The following is a 5,764-nucleotide window of genomic DNA, read 5'->3' as shown; positions in this document are numbered from 1 at the left end:
GCCTATTCTGAACATCACAAAATTTCACAGCTAGCTACGGGTCTCGAACCCACAACTCACTGCTCCAGTATCCGGTGTTAAACCGCCCATCCACCTCGATAATCTTGACCTGAACTGTCACGTGAAGCTAGAATCAAACCCAACACTCACCACTACAAAAATATTAGTTACAATATAGATAGTTAATTAGAACAATGCCTTTTCATGAACAAATAATGAATGCTATTTTGTGACAGGAAAATTGTTTACAAGGTAATTGATACAATAAGGATTCACCAATTTAAATTTACGACACAATTCTTATCTAGAAGAAATTGAGAATAACAGTTTACATTGTAAATACAATCAGGACTTGAAAGAAACTAAATGACAGTTGGCATTTAATACCTACACATTGGATTGAAAAGAAATGGAGGAAGGCATTGAACATAAAGCGGCATTTAGAGGAGCTGGAAAAATCCAATTTTATTTAAAATTACCACGAATAGTTATAGCTTGAATATGTACTCAGTCAATTGAGAATGTTATGAAGAATCTCTACAGCATCTGTAATAAATAAAGTGCCTAAACATCTCTCAAATGTTTGCTAGGATAAGGTAATTGGGTTCCTCTTGCAACACAAGACTGTGGCTGACGCAATATCTGATGTCCGTGGAGATGACATGAACCAACTCAGATCTTGAGGAACATTAAAGCAAAAAAGGACATATTTTTACAACACTTTTCCATAACTTTAGCTATTGTTTGTTCGTTTGTCTGCTAAAAATCTTATAATCGATATTTAACACACTTCTACAGGTCAAATCGATCTGAAATTTTGCACACTTGCATAAAGTTGGAGACAATGCATGAATCAATTGACAGAAGAAATAATTTTTAAAATGTAATTTTTTTTTCTAATAATAAAGACAAATTTTATAAAATAATTTTTTTTTCAAATATTGAAAATAAAATAAGAAATTCATACTACATGTGTAACATCAGAGACAATGGCCTCTTTAGGAGAGTTGTCTGTAAAAAGTAAATTTTGAATGCATAGAGATAAAATCTCATGTATTTTATCATATGTACAATATCTCAAGAGATATTATCTTTCAAATGTTATTTATAGCTGAAGATTGGGTAATTTAAATTCAAAGTCAAATATGTAAGCCTAAAATTTACATTAAGAAATCATTATCACAAACCTCAACTATATTCAACCTAGTAAATGTTATTTCAATCTGGCAACTTTAAATAAGTAGCTTATAAATGAAGGCTACTATTGTTGCCACAAAGAAGTTTATTACTGGAGATGCTCTTTCTTCAACTGAGTACTGAAAATGACCAAGAGCTTAGAACAAATAATCTTGTAAATTTCAATGTATTGAATTACCGATTATATGAGTAGGAACAAAACTTGATATGCATCACTCACATTATCTCATCTAAATAAGACTCTATTAAAATTAAAAATTCTGTCACAAAATGAGAAGGCCGACCAGATTACAGAGCATCAAGATCTTGATTTCTTGACATGGAAGGTGCATAGTTTGCAAGTCTCATTCAAATTTTGATTGCGGCAGTGCAACTAAACTCAATATAGAATACTTCAACCAAACAACTGCTATAAATCAGTACACATTTCATCTGATATTTATCAGCTGCAACCTTACACACAAACAGAATTCAACCAAACCCCCTCAACAAAGTTTAGATTGGATTGTCAGCAGACATTGTAGCACTACTTGTACTATTAGATTTTTCATAATCCAGAACATGTTTGGATTTCAGGTGCTTTGTTAGATAGCGTTTCTTACCAGCAACATAATCACAAAACTCGCATGGGAATCCCTTCCCTAAACCATGTATATAAAACATGTGGCTATCAAGGAGATCTTTTCTGCAGTTGACATAATCACACAGCTTGCATTGAAATCCTTTACCCATCCTATGCTTAGAAAATAAGTGCACATTTAAACGAGATTTATCACGTGCAGAATAATCACATAGCTTGCATTTTAAGCCTCCCAAACCATGCTTTGAGGAAAGGTGCCTTCTAAGAAAAACTTTACTACCAGCAGCATAATCACACAACTTGCATTTGAATCCTTGCCCCACCCCATGTTTAGAAAACAAGTGATTGCGGAGACTTTGTGTTTGAGAAGTAACATAGTCACACAGATCACATTTAAATCCTTGCCCCAAACCATGTTTTGCAAACAGATGACGTTGGAAAGTGCCTTTTCGAGTAGTAACATAGTCACACAGATCACATTTTACTCTCTTCCCTAAACCATGTTTAGAGAAAATGTGAATTTCGAGATGTTCATGTCTGTCAGTTTCATAATTACACAACTTGCATTTGGCTCCTTCCCCCAGACCATGTCTTGAAAACAAGTGACTATGGAGATTTTGTTTCATAGTCGTTACATAGTTGCATAACTTGCATTTAAATTTAGATCCAAAATCATTTTTGTTTAACTGGAGGGCATTAAAAGGAACTTTAGAATGGGATGAATCAGCAGATGAGGAAACTTTATGCAATTCCTCTGCTAATCTTCCATTGTCTTTGTTGGACAAGTTTGACTCAAAAGACTTGAACTCAGCCACAGGCTGATCAAAGAGAACTTCCTGGACTAAAGCTGCTCTATTGGGCACTGGAGAAATATTTTTCTCAGCAACAGAAATATTTTTTTCCTTGTTTTCTGGAGAAACTGCCGTCCACTCATCCTGTCCAATGTTGCTCTGGGCATTGCAAGGCAAGACATCCTGGAGACGGAGAGCAGGTTCATGTGAGCAATTCTTTCAAATCAGGCAATGAACTCAAGTCATAAAATTAGGGCGGTGTTCAAACGTATATTAGATAAAATTATCATTGTCTTCTACACTTTTTCATGTAGACAGAATTCAAAAAAAGCTTGAATTATATCAATTTTGTACATTAGAACATTTATGATAAAAGCAAAAATCATCTTGGCAATAGTAATAGATACCTATGACATCATCATATCACAGAACTTCTGTCAGTGCAAGACCATAAACAATGTCTCAAGTCTTGTCTGATGTATATACATCTTTTACAGAACAATTTTTGGATACCTGATGCGAGGATTATATAGAAAGAATTCATCTGTAAAATAAACAGAAAGAAAGTGTGAATTCATATACATTCCGAACATAGAAAAACTTACCCAACTCTAATTTATTTATACAGAAGAACAAAAAAAATCTGAAAAACAAGATACTGGTATACAAGAAATAAACACCATTGCAACATACATTAATAGAGAAGGTATATAATGCCACAGAAGTTCTGTTCATTTCAAACCTTCAATGTAATACTAACAACAAGCTTAGATTAAACAGGCAGATATTTTATCAGAAAATGAGTCAAGAACTTTGGATGGGAGAACATAAGAATTGAGAATATAAATTGTTTAACAAATGAGAAATGTATTAAAAATAAGAGCTGAAGAGATGAAATTTCACACTACAGCCAAAGCAGACAGATCATCAGCATTTCAATTCCTCAGCAATTTATTTGTACTGAGAAACCAGCTCTACCAACCTGCTTATGAGGCACTGCAGCAGTGTACTGTGAGGCGCTGGTGCAGGCCTCGTGAGCCTCAACTTGAACCTCTTTCTTTCATGGCTTGCAAGATGAGGGAAGTGGAGTTTGCTGGTCAGCTCATCATGAGCAGGGACATTAGTTCCCATGCATGGATTTGGATGAAATTCATAAAATAAAAAGCTCCAGAAAATAACCTAACTGAAAAAGAATTATACCATAGATACTAAATTAAAATATTTAATACAAGATTCACAGAACAACACAATGTGAATCAAATACCTTAATTTAATAACATTTATTAGCAATTCATGAATAGTTACTTATAATAAAAATTCTTTATAAGGTTGTTCATAAGCTCATTTCTGTGTAAACTTTTGCTTTGGTACTGTAAAAATATGTTACATCCAAATTCTGTTTGAGATAATAATTTAGCACATTCATGCAAGTATTGAGTGAAATTAAATTACAAGCTTACAAATCTTGTTAAAAATATCACCTCATATTCTTCACTGCAAAGTGGTTCATCCTTCACAGTTATGTCCTCTCCCTCATCTTCAGGCTCCTCTTTGATGTAAACTGTCACGATGGAGGGTAGGGATGAGCTGCTGCCCTCCATTGCTGGATGAAATTTACAGGAATTAATAGCATGAGGCTACTTGCAGCTAAGAAAATCACATAACACTGGACTTAAGCCATCTTAACTGCCTCCTCAACCCTTCAGCCAGCAAGATACTCTTATATGATCACTTGAAATTGCCTCCCAAACGATCCCACCACAGCCTCCAGTTTGTGGTTGAGGCTACAGTATTCCCATCAGGCAACGTCAGGCTGAAGCAATGTTGAAACAATGCACTTTGGGACATTAAAATCCCGTCAATTATTAGTTTAGAATGAAAAGTGAATCAACATCATTTTTTTCAATGTTGCATCAACAATTGCCTGAATACTGTGACATTCTTGATGGAACATGTTAACCTGATACACACATTTTACAAGTGCTTGTTTAACATTGGAATTCAATGCATTTTCAACATTTAAACTATATAAAAATGTGCGATGTTGAAAAAATTATGTTGATTCACTCTTTATTCTGGACAAACATTCAATGTTATTTCAACATTTAAAGTATGTTGTTTCAACATTGTCTCAGCCTGACATTGCCTGCTGGGTTATGCCTCTGCCAATCACCAGTTATTATCTGCCCATCATTTCACTCCATTCATAGCATCACCTCTACCATGTCCAAGAATTAAATATGGCATTTAAATGAACATTTAGACTTGGACATTGAAATTGAGGCTTTTCACATCTTTAAAAGATGGAAATAGTAATATCTATTCAATCAATCAAATTAAATTGATCATATTGAATTAAATTAAGACTAAATAGCTACTCTATACATTTGAATGATTGAAAATATAACATTTTTTAGCATAGTGACCTTATTAAATAAATTTTTCAACTGCAATTTTCTGTTTCAATATGCAAAATTTTTGGAAATTCATAGGAGTAAATATATCTTATAATTGGATATTTGATAGCTGAAAGTTGTCATCACCAACTTACTTTCCAAACTGCCAAGGGATTTGGTTCAACAATGAAATGAACAATAAAATCATGAATGTCAACAAAGTATAACATCTTCCAGATTCACAAATAAAATATACTTGCAAGCACCAGTTGTGAAGCATACCTTCAGGCTCGAGTTTGCACACGTCAGTTGCTGCTTGAACGATGCTCTGCTCAGGGCACCAGCCACTCCTGACTGCAGCATCTGAGAGCTGGTGCAGAGCAACTCTGCACTCTTTTATACTGTATGCCATGAGATTAATGTGGGGGTATATAAGTATGAGGTTTCTTGAGACACACTAGAAGCAATAAGATATCCAGCAATAACCAACTTGAACCAAGCAGGAAGAGTATCTGTAAGCAATTCAAGATCAAATAAGTACCATCAAACAGGGTAATAAGGGACTGTTTTGAGCATTTTTGTAAATAACTTCTTACTATGAAACATTTCATTAAAGAGTTTGGCTCATTTTAAAGATCTTTGCAAGGGCTATTGTATGGCATCTCCAAGCAAAATTCATATGCTATTGGTAAGTTGCCAGACAGGAAATAAAAGCCTCCCAAATTACTCTTGGGAATGGGGTAATTAGGGACAATTGAAATAAAACTTAATTTTAAAAACGTTTGAAGCATGCAGAGTGT

The 5,764-nt window shown here is 34.2% G+C and overlaps 1 long non-coding RNA gene across 1 annotated transcript; it reads right to left on the bottom strand.

Moving 5' to 3' along the window:
- Window positions 1-1,723: 1,723 nt before the first annotated feature.
- Window positions 1,724-5,476, bottom strand: LOC108669889. Its single transcript, XR_001930690.2, has 4 exons — window positions 5,247-5,476; window positions 4,050-4,171; window positions 3,551-3,661; window positions 1,724-2,751 (listed from the first exon to the last, which is right to left on the bottom strand). It is a non-coding gene; the product is annotated as an uncharacterized LOC108669889 (long non-coding RNA).
- Window positions 5,477-5,764: the final 288 nt, after the last annotated feature.

Source organism: Hyalella azteca, unplaced genomic scaffold (genome assembly GCF_000764305.2).
Source record: "Hyalella azteca isolate HAZT.00-mixed unplaced genomic scaffold, Hazt_2.0.2 contig16543, whole genome shotgun sequence".
Lineage (NCBI taxonomy): Eukaryota > Metazoa > Arthropoda > Malacostraca > Amphipoda > Hyalellidae > Hyalella > Hyalella azteca.
Note: the sequence above shows the minus strand (reverse complement) of the source record. Positions and strands in the feature narration are given on the sequence as shown.